Below are 11,991 nucleotides of genomic sequence, written 5' to 3'. Positions count from 1 at the left end.
TGTGGGCGCATGTTTGTATTGCTTTAACCCCTCTCTGTAATTCCCGCCTTATCATGCACCAATTGGTCCATTATAAAAGGCTTGCAGCAACTATTGGCCAAATTCCTGCCTCTCGACCATTAGCCTACTCTTAGCGAACGCACGTAGGCGAAGCGTTAATGTGTACGGCATCAAACAATTGCTTGACAATAGCAGCAAATGACAGGTGTCCTGCGTCAAAACCATGCCCATGGCCATATAAGGTGATTGGCATGTCCAAAGTGTCCGTAGTGTATGAATGGGTGTGAATGTGTACGTGCCCTGCAATGGATTGGCACCCCATCCAGGGTATACTCCTCTCCCTGGGATCGGCTCCAGGTTCCTCGTAACCCTGTAGGATAAGCGGTATAGAAAATGGATGGATGGATGGATGGATGGATATACGATGCTAATAGTGTGTCTTTTTCAGTGTATTAAAGTTTGCATTCATAGTAACACTGCTTTGAACATGATTACACCCCACCTCCCCCAAATAAAAAAGGTCTTCTCTTTTTTGGAAAACCAGAATATGGGGGTTCAAATCCCGCCTCCACCCAGTTTGCACGTTCTCCCTGTGCTTTGGGGGTTTTCTCCGGGTACTCCGGTTTCCTCCCCCAGTCCAACGACATGCATTGGCATTTCCAAATTGTCTGTATTGTGTGTGATTGTGCCCTGAGATGGGTTGGCACCCTGTCCAGGGTGTCCCCTGCCTTGTGCCCCGAGTTCCCTGGGATAGGCTCCGGGCCCTTTGTTGGATAAGCAGCACAGAAACAGACGGATGGATGGAATTAGCATAGACAACCAATGTGGTTTCTGGAGAATGCCTAGCATTATAGTTAGCATCAAGGTTTGCTACTATCCACCAAAATGCTAACTTCTGATCTCAAACCTAACTAGCATTTCTGTATAGAAATAGTCTTCGCTGCATTTCTGCCCTTCCTTTTGCACAGTGTAAGCCCAAAATCACTAGACAGACCCACAAAGCTAAGCTTAGACAGACTGAAAAACGAGCATGTGGTGTGTTTCTCTGTCAGCAGTCCTGCAGTGAACACAAGACTGACCTTGCTGCAGGACAACCTGTCCCAACCTTACAGAATACTATAACTGCCCAACAACTGAATGGATGCAGTTTGTAAAGCAAGCACGGAGGCAGATTGCAAAATTGACATCAGTGTGTAGGTTTGTAATGAGTCACATTTGGGAACAAAAGCGGTTTAGTCTGTGGTGTGACAAGCCAGATCTAGTCACCAGTGAAAAAGTCAGAGAATGTGCGTGTTTGTTTTGTTTTTTTAATGAGGACAGGAAGTACCGGGGAGAAGTGGCACATTTGCAGTGGGTGGATAGCGAGATGGAGATGGAGAGAGGTGACCTACATGAAGGATGAATAGTGGGAAGACATAAAAAAAACGAAAAGAGAGATGACGGGGGAGTGTGTGGTGGAGTGTGTGTGTGTGTGTGTGTGTGTGTGTGCACGGTTTCAGACAGAGCTGCTATTTTGGGGCTTTTTATCTTTTGTCAGTTTCAGAGCCGTGCCCCTCAACACTTCACGACGTCACACAGTCAGAACGAAACACTTTCTCCCAAAAAGTAACCATTCAATGCCTACACACACACACCAACCACAAACAAACTGACGATGGTCTGACATGTTCTACTGTACATTACACTTTTTTTTTTCTTCAAAAGGTTAAATCCATCGCTGTAAAGATGCTTCAGTTTGTCCCTTTGGATCGATAACATGACCACATGCTACTAATATCGCATTAGTTACTTTGCCCTATACTAAACCCTACAGCATTCTTTGGATTGTCTCTCTTGGGGAAAATTAAAGGTTTTATGTGGGTGAGGGTTGTATTATTTTACGAAAATATGACTACATGTTACCAATATTGTTCTAATTCCATCACAATATACACTTTTACACTGTAATAAAAACCTATTCATTCTAGAACCCTAAAGGGATTTGGCTTTTTCCTTCAGAGGAAACTATTAACCTTTTCAAGCTTAGCCCAATTTTAGCATGGCTCCATGGGCTCCCGGTCCATTTTAGGACCCGGTTTAAGATTCTGTTTGCCTTTAAAACTCTTAATGATCAAGCTCCTTCTTATCTCGAAGATCTTTTACACTACATTCCATTCATCTAACAGATTTCTAAGATCTTCTCATAGGTTTCTTCTGTATGATAAAGAGTCTTTATTGATCACATATACAATGAAATTCTTTTCTTCACTTACCCCAGCATGTCAGGAATCTGGAGTCAAAGCACAAGGTCAGCCATGATACAGCGCCCCCTGGAGCAGAGAGGGTTAAGGGCCTTGCTCAAGGGCCCAACAGTAGCATTTTGGCAGTGCTGGGGCTTGAACCCCCGACCTTATGATCAGTAACCCAGAGCCTTAACCACCAAGCCACCACTGTCCCTTACGTATGTCCCTTACGTATGTCCCTCGATCCCGTTTAAAAACGAAGGGGGATAGAGCTTTTTCAGTCACTGCCTCACGTTTATAGAACCCATCGCCACTGGACATCCACCTCGCACCCTCAATGACCACTTTTAAAAAGAGGCTGAAAACATTTCTCTTCTCCCAGGCGTTTTCATCTAATTTCCAACTCTTGTCTATTGTCTGTCTTTATTTGGTTTTATTCGGTTTTCTATTTGACTTTTCTTTACTCTGTTCAGCACTTTGGTCAGCTTCGCTGTGTTAAATGTGCATTATAAATAAAATTGACTTACTTTACTGACTTACTTATGCGCAGTCGGTTTAAAGCCTCTTTTTTAAATGTATATATTTTAGGAAACTAAGATGTAAATAAACTCAAAATCACTTTTTTGAGCATCACTGTAAAGGAACGTAAACCTCTGTAGATTCCTAGGCTATTTGTCATTCTCAAGCTTTACTGGCTTTGTACATTAATTAATTAATTACTTAATTGCGTCCGACTCCACTGAACACCTTTGAATTTTTATTAAAAATAGTTTTTTTTGTTGTTTTTTTGTTTGTTTGTTTATCTCCTTGTGCAGTGCAGCAGTCCTCAGGTTAATCGTTCAAGCCCTTAAATGTTCAGAAATGATATTTTATATAATTTTGTTCTACATATTGACTTGAATTTTACAAATGTTGTACATTGGGAAATTTTTTATTTATTTATTTATTTATTTATTTATTTTTGAATTATTATTATTTCAGACATACTGTTTTAGACTTTCATGGACAATCCGTTTACTTTTAAGTGATATTTAGATTCAAAATTCATACAGCAGGTACGTAATTTTAAGTAAAACCCGAAAGGATGTGAATACGCGTATAAATAAGTGACGCTCGAAAGGGTGAAAAGTCAGGAGTGGATGATCAAACAGTATGATATTGGTGTTGCAGTTATTACATCACAAATGTCTTGTGTATTTAAGGAAAAAAGGTTTCAGTCTAGAACTTGAAAGGGTTCTTTGCTTTCTCCTTCTGGGTACATGATATGACCTAGAACCTCATAATGAAAGCTAGAACCCTAATGTGTTTTTTATGGCTGGACGATATGACAATATGCTACCAATTTTGTAACCTTACACCGCAATATACACTTTTACACTGCAAGAAATGTTCAAAGTTAAATCTAAAACCCCAAAGGGCTTTGGTTTGTCCTTCTGAGGGAAATTTTAAAATATTATGGTCGAACCCCTTAAGGTTTGAGATTAGGAGTGGACCAAAGAACATAATAACACTGATACCGATACTGATACTGCGATAATCACGTCACAACTTTCTTATACTCTTTTAGGTCTCTATCTAAATCTAAAACTTTAAAAAGTTCTTCAGGTTGTGCCGCTAATTGGATGACAAAATTCTTACACGATTATTAAAAAAAAAAAAAAAGTATACATTTAGAACTTTATTTAGAAGTTAATAAGCCAAAACAAACCAACAAAAACTTGTCATGTTACCAAGAAACTGTAAACTCCTCTGAACATGCCAGAAAGCTTTAGCTCTGAATGTTACAAAGTGCTGACACTGGAGACTCCTTCCATATATATTAAATAAACATGTCCTGACATGTCCAGTATCACCGTTTACACGCGTTTATGCGGCGCGTCGGCTGTGTACGCTGTTTCCGATAAATACCTATTCGAACAAGGGCATTCAAATAAACCTGTGATTTGCAGTTTCACTATTGTCAGAGCTGCTGTTCTAGAAAATGAATCAACAGCTTACGACCAATCAGGATTGAGAATTCAGTAGCGGTGCGGTGTAATGCGACTTTACACACTCTGCCCTCCATTTGCTGAATCTCTGGGAGTCTTAAAGCCGTGAGCCGCCATCACTCACACTCAGAGAACTGTGAGGTAGCTCCAAAAATAACCCCCCCCCCCACACACACACTCACATACGCGCACACACACACACACACGAGTGTGAATCTGCCATCTGACAACAAGCTGGTGTCTCTGTAGGCGTGGGATCTGGTGGAGAAAATGGCCGCCGTGCTCACAGTCTGCTGAAGAACGTCTCATCACATCACCAGGATAAGAAGAAGACGGGACACACACACTGTACACGGGGAAATAGAAGACGCGGTGTTGATGGTGCTGCTGTTATCCGTCCACTTTAAAATGGAGGGATTTGAACTGAGAAGCTGAGAGGATGAATGCTATCAGTCTCAGTGCTGTGTTCATTAACGCTGCTGCGTTTCTCAGCGTGTTCCTCTATTCCTCTATCCCTGCATCTTTTCCCCACAGCAACACAAACCCTGACTCTCACACCCTCTCTTCTTCCTTCACTCCCGTTCACTTATCTGTTTCTCCGCTATCCGTTTCTCCTTTATCCGTTTCCCTGTCTTTTTCTCATTATCCTCTTCTTCTTTCTTCCCTTTTTAGTTTTTGTTTGTTTGATTCTTTCTTTTCCATCCATCCATCCATCCATCCATCTATTCATTCATCATGTTTGCTTTCCTTTGTTTTCCTTACTTTATTTTTCTTTCTTTCTTTCTTTCATATTTCTTTCTTTCTTTCTTTCTTTCTTTCTTTTCCATTCATTCACTCATGTTTATTTACCTTTTCTTTCTTTCTTTTTCTTTTCTTCCATTGTTTCTTTTTCTTTCTTTCTTTCTTTCTTTCTTTCTTTCTTTTCCATTCATTCACTCATGTTTATTTACCTTTTCTTTCTTTCTTTTTCTTTTCTTCCTTTGTTTCTTTTTCTTTCTTTCTTTCTTTCTTTCTTTTCCATTCATTCACTCATGTTTATTTACCTTTTCTTTCTTTCTTTTTCTTTTCTTCCTTTGTTTCTTTTTCTTTCTTTCTTTCTTTCTTTCTTTTCCATTCATTCACTCATGTTTATTTACCTTTTCTTTCTTTCTTTTTCTTTCATCATTTCTTGGTTCCTTATATTTTACTTCTGCTTTTTCCTTTTCTGTTACCTTTCTTTCTTTCTTTCTTTCTTTCTCTTTTCTTCCTTTGTTTCTTTTTCTTTCTTTCTTTCTTTCTCTTTTCTTTCTTTGTTTCTTTTTCTTTCTTTCTTTTTCTTTCTTTCTTTCTTTCTTTCCTGCATCGTTTCTTTATTTCTTTTATCTTTTCTTGCTTCCTTATATTTTACTTCTGCTTTTTCCTTTTCTTTCTTTCTTTCTTTCCTGCATCTTTTCTTTATTTCTGTTTCTTTTATATTTTCTTAGTCCCTTATATTTTACTCCTGCTTCTTCCTTTTCTGTCAACTTTCTTCCTTCCTTCCTTCCTTCCTTTCCTTCTCCTTCTTTCTTGCCCTTCTTTCTCTCCGTTCTTTCTATTTTTTTGTTATTTGTTTCCTTGCTTTGTTTCTTTCCATTCACCCATCCACCCATCCATTCATTTTTTTCTTTCTTTCCCTCTGTCCCTCTGTCTATCTATAGATTTTGAAAATATTTTTTACGTTGCATCTTTCTATTTTAATCGTTCGTTCTTTCGTCAGTGGCAGGCGCAGTATTTCACAGAACTTCACAGTATTTCACACACGCACACACACACACACACACACACACACAGGGTCTGGTGCAGTATACAGTGATTCAGCTGTTATATAAGCAGCTCAGGACAGAAGCGGTAGTGATGTTAAAGCCTCCTGCTGCTACAGCTGCTGACTTCTGCATCACAGGCCAGAGGAGGAGCACCGACGGTCACGAACAGAACAGGCTGCTAATGTAATAAAATGTGTGTGTGTGTGTGTGTGTGTGTGTGTGTGTGTGTGACCCAGTCAGCACAACACAGTAGGAACTAAATGGGGAGAGGTGGAGGAGTGTAAGTATACAGGGTTTTAATGAGGAAATGGAGGGTGGGTGTGGTAGCACACAAATACACAAAGTCCTCCCTATATAGGGACTCACACACACACACACACACACACACACACACTGTAAGAAACACTCGCATTGTAAAGCTCTCAGCCGTCTGTCGCGTAGAGAAAAAAGTCTGTACACAATTTCCCTTTTATTCCAATTATTCTCCATCAGTTTAACATCTGACGGCGTTTTACTTTTAGAAGTCTGTCTCACTCAAAAAAAAAAAAAAAAAAAAGTACTGAAATTTACTCAAATAAACGTGCAGTTACTCGCCGAAATAAATTCTCTGGTTAAAGTTGACATACAGCTTCAAATGAAAGCGAAAAAACAATCAACGAATCACACACCGATTGTAGTTTTTCTATTGTGGGTGTGTAGCGATGGCTAGCGTTGTCACTTGTACCGGTGGCCTGTCCAGCTGTTTGGTTTTGTTTTGAATTCCAATGGAAAGCCACCATTATATCCGCTATACAGTGTGTTTTAGACGCACCACTTTTATTTCAAAATGTATCTTCCTTCTAGCTTGATTAGCCGATCAGAAAAGCACGCTAAGTGTACTAGCTACAGTACGTACACACACCAGACACAACAAAGATCTCTGCTACTTCCTTCCGAGCTTTATTTTCTTTGTAGCGTCTGGCATTTAACTAGACGTAGTACTGTATATGACAGGATAAGGATGAAACCACGGGTAGAAGCAGTAAATGGAGCTAATCGCTGGTAGGAACTAAAGTTGTGAGCGGGGGAACTGAAGAAATGTCGGACCACACGCGCCATCGGATTGTTCTGAGGAACTATTTAAGCCTATCATGTTGCTTGACACGCTTTGTCGCTTTGTCGCTGCCGCTGTTCACACTTGCAAGTGTGATCGAAGTGGTTTTTCGCTAGACGCTATGTGTTATGACGTGGTACGGTTAGTAATCCAAATTAGAAACCCTTCACACTCGGTCTCGTATAGCCCATTTTCCATAACATTTTACACTAACAGTATATGAATAATCATACACTAATACCTGAATTAGTACTTACTTAAATATGAACTAACGATGATTTAAGGCGTGTACTGTTCTAATCATCAAATAATAAAGTCTGACAAACTCATGCGTGAATAACGACGACCTTAAATCCATGTTAGTACATGTTAACGTATTAATCAACACGTCGGGGTAAACTAAACCAAACACGCTCTATAAGAAAGAATATGAATTAAACGTGCATCGTTTGAAATTGTTTATACACAAACATCATCGGATGGAGCTTATCGGACGTAGAAAGACGCGACGATGATAAACACCAACAATTTCGTCTCGTCGCCATCCAGTGACGGCTGTGTACATGCGTGAACTCTTCATTCGTTCATATTTAAGTAAGTATTCATTCAGGTATTAATGCATGGTTATTCATGGACTGTTGTTGTAAAGTGTCACGACATTTTCCTTCAGAGTTCGGTAAAGATTGTGGGGCGGTGGCATCGTTTCCAGACCTTCCTGATTCCTCCTGATGGAGCTTTTAAGACATGAACGTCTTAAAGATTTCCCCCTTCCGAAAACAGGTCACACCCAAGTACACTTTTGCAGCTAATAGCTGTTGCTGTAATCATAAAGACAGTCCTGTGCTCATCCCAGGACTTAGCAATCAACACACTTACAGTTTGTCTTTACTCTTTCTACACCTGTATACTGTAATGATTTATAATCCCACTATACGGTGCCACCCAGAAGAGGACAGTTTCCCTTTTGAGTCTGGTTCCTACATCATGGTATGTCAATTTGGCCCAAGTTTGCTGTTGCAGATAAAAATCACACGCCGTAAAAGAATTCTTTGGTCGTGAGTTGAGATCACCGTCTCAAAACGCTCAACCGATTTAGTGCCTTCGAGACCAGATGGACAGCAATGTGAGCAATGCGACGACGTTCATCTAAACGCAGCCAACAGGATGACACCAAACTCGCAGGACAGCTACAAATACGGTAGCGGCAATGGTGACAATACATAACAATACATGCTAACATGCAAGAAAAAGCTCCTTATTACCTCAAGCTCACACGTTTTTTTGTTTTTTTTCTGCACGAGCTGACTTTATGTTTAATCGCAAGTCTATTGTTGGATGATCTTTAGTGTATAATCAGCCAAGATCGTACAACGTGACAAGTAATAATCTTAAAATGCCGCTGAAATCTCACGTTTTTAAAATTGGCTTGTGGGAGAATTTTATCGTCATTGTCTCCTGTTCGTTGTGGATGTAAATCTACATCGGGATTTCTGTAAAAGCTGTAAATGTCTATTGTAAAGAAAAAAGTCCATTGTAAATGTATATTTTAAATAAAAAAGTCTATTGTAAATGTCTATTGTAAATTAAAATGCCTATAGTAAATGTCTATTATAAATAAAAATGTCTACTGTAAATAAAAATGTCTATTATAAATAAAAATGTCTGTTGTAAATGTCTATTATAAATAAAAATGTCTATTATAAATAAAAATGCCTATTGTAAATGTCTATTATAAATAAAAATGTCTACTGTAAATAAAAATGTCTACTGTAAATGTCTATTATAAATAAAAATGTCTACTGTAAATAAAAATGTCTATTGTAAATAAAATTGTCTATTGTGAATATCTTTTGAAATGTTCTGTAAAGCTCCTTGAGACAATGTCTGTAAATGTCTATTGTAAAGAAAAATGTCTTCTGTAAATGTCTACTGTAAAGAAAAGTGTCAATTGTGAAGAAAAATGTCTACTGTAAATGTCTACTGTAAATGTCTATTGTAAAGAAAAATGTCTATTGTAAATGTCTACAGTAAATGTCAATTGTAAATGTCTATTGCAAATGTCTACTGTAAATGTCAATTGTAAAGAAAAATGTCTATTGCAAATGTCTACTGTAAATGTCTATTGTAAATGTCTACTGTAAATGTCTACTGTAAAGAAAAGTGTCTATTGTAAATGTCTATTGTAAAGAAAAATGTCTATTGTAAATGTCAATTGTAAAGAAAAAAGTCTATTGTAAATGTCTACAGTAAATGTCAATTGTAAAGAAAAATGTCTATTGTAAATGTCTACTGTAAATGTCTATTGTAAAGAAAAATGTCTATTGTAAATGTCTACTGTAAATGTCTACAGTAAAGAAAAATGTCTATTGTAAATGTCTACTGTAAATGTCTATTGTAAAGAAAAATGTCTATTGTAAATGTCTACTGTAAATGTCTATTGTAAAGAAAAATGTCTATTGTAAATGTCTACTGTAAATGTCTACAGTAAATGTCAATTGTAAAGAAAAATGTCTATTGTAAATGTCTACTGTAAATGTCTATTGTAAAGAAAAATGTCTATTGTAAATGTCTACTGTAAATGTCTACAGTAAATGTCAATTGTAAAGAAAAATGTCTATTGTAAATGTCTACTGTAAATGTCTACTGTAAATGTCTATTGTAAAGAAAAATGTCTATTGTAAATGTCTAATGTAAAGAAAAATGTCTATTGTAAATGTCTACTGTAAATGTCTATTGTAAAGAAAAATGTCTATTGTAAATATCTACTGTAAATGTCAATTGTAAATTTTAGATTAAGCTCCTTTGGGACAATGTCCAATGTCTGTTGTTAAAAGAATGCACTACACAACATGGTTAACGCAACATGAATCTAAAAATATAAACATGGAAACCTTCTGGCTTTTCCAGTGTCCTCTATAGAAAGATGAATCTACCACGACAGGTCTCTGTCAGGTTGAAAAGCCACTCTAGCTATCTATTTCTACCTCCATGCGATATATATATGACTCTGAACGGTTCTTTGGGTACACTTCAAGAAGAGGAACCAAATTCAGCACAGGTACTTTTTTTACAGTTACAGTTTGGCTCACTTGGCAGTGGAAATGATGCTGTGGGATCACGGGTTTGTTCCACATCAATAAACCCTCCTTACATCACCCAGGAACTGCACGTGTCACCGGCAGATATTTACAGAATTTCAAGATGTTTTTAGTGACATAGACTTCCATTTCTCTTCAAATTTCACACAGACTCACTTCTACTAATATCGGACATAGCTTTGTGCCCACACACACACACACACACAGATGGTCAGTTGCTATGCATAGCAAGCCATATCACATCACATTCCACCAACACACACACACACACACACACACACACACACACACACACAATTTCTCTACCTTCACTCCCATCTGTCTGAACTAATAAACTCTCCAGCATTCGAAATTTTTATTCTGAGACCGAGAACATTCCTGTCCACCTCCCATGTTCACTCCCGCATTCACTCACAACCACCACACACACACACACACACACACCCCCCAAAAAGCAGACGACGAACCCAGCACATGCACCACCCAGAACATTCCTGATTCTCTTCCTCCTCTCGGCCTCTCTGTCTCTCTCTTCTCATGTGCTTGTGTGTGTGTGTGTGTGTGTGTGTGTGTGTGTGTGTGTGTGTGTGTGTGTGTGTGTTTAAAAACACAATCAGTGACACTGAAGCATGTTGCATGTGAGATGCTATCAGCTACAGGTTTCTGTCTCACCCTGCAAAAAGTCCCATCCAAGACACACACACACACACACACACACAGCAGGTTTGCACTCTTTATCTGGACTCTTTCAGCCATGTTACATCATTGTGTGTGTGTGTGTGTGTGTGTGTGTGTTTAATAATTCAGTGCCTGTCATTCAGAGCAAGCGTCAGCCATTTTGCCTGCAGTTTGGCTAGGACTCTTTGTTCCTCCTGTGTCTGCTGCTGCCACACACACACACACACACACACACACACACCTTCCAATAATCAAACACACACACACACACACACACACACACACACACACTGGTGGATCCAGAGTCTATCCCAGTAGAGTTATGTGTAAATGTTTTGGTACACCAAACCCAACTGAAAATTCCTGAAAAGATTAAACTGAAAAGATTTACCGCCCCCCAAAAAAAGTAATGGCACCCTATAACAGGTGGAAGGGTTCACGTGTGTCAGCGATGGCTGAGCTGCGTTACCGGAAGGTGATGCTCTTTCACCGTTTAATCGTCATCTTGTCATTTTCGGCTCTCTGTGAGCTTTGCCTTTGATGGAAGTTTGTGGGCGGTACTAAATGTAAATCAGCTGTGCCATAAACGCACTTGGTCATTTATGTCCGATTGGCATTTATCAATTTACAAAAGCAAAAAAATAACGAACAAATATAAATCGTATCCAGCCTGAGGAACGATCTGTATTCTTACGATTATAATCATTTGCTGTTGTTGTTATTATTGTTTATTTTCATACCTACTCTTATTGTTAATATTAGCGTACGTATTGTCTGGTCTTACTCTCGTTCTCGCCGCTTTAGCCACCTTCCACTGTTTACACTCGTACCGATAAACCTACGCCGAATTGGACTGAATGTGTACACTCCACGCGCTGTCCACTTTATTAGGAACGCCTGAACACCTGCACATTTATGCGGTTCTCTAATCAGCCAATCATGCGACAGCTGCACGATAACATAAACTAAATACGGATGCTTTCACACTATCCGTTGTGACCCAGATGAGGACGGGTTCCCTTCTGAGTCTGGTTCCTCTCAAGGTTTCTTCCTCATATCATCTCAGAGAGTTTTTCCTCACCGCCGTCGCCACCGGCGACACAATCTCCATCCTGTGTTTATATGTTCCTG

Source organism: Ictalurus furcatus, chromosome 16 (assembly GCF_023375685.1).
Source record: "Ictalurus furcatus strain D&B chromosome 16, Billie_1.0, whole genome shotgun sequence".
Lineage (NCBI taxonomy): Eukaryota > Metazoa > Chordata > Actinopteri > Siluriformes > Ictaluridae > Ictalurus > Ictalurus furcatus.
The sequence above is the reverse complement of the archived record's forward strand: the minus strand, read 5'-3'. Positions refer to the sequence as shown.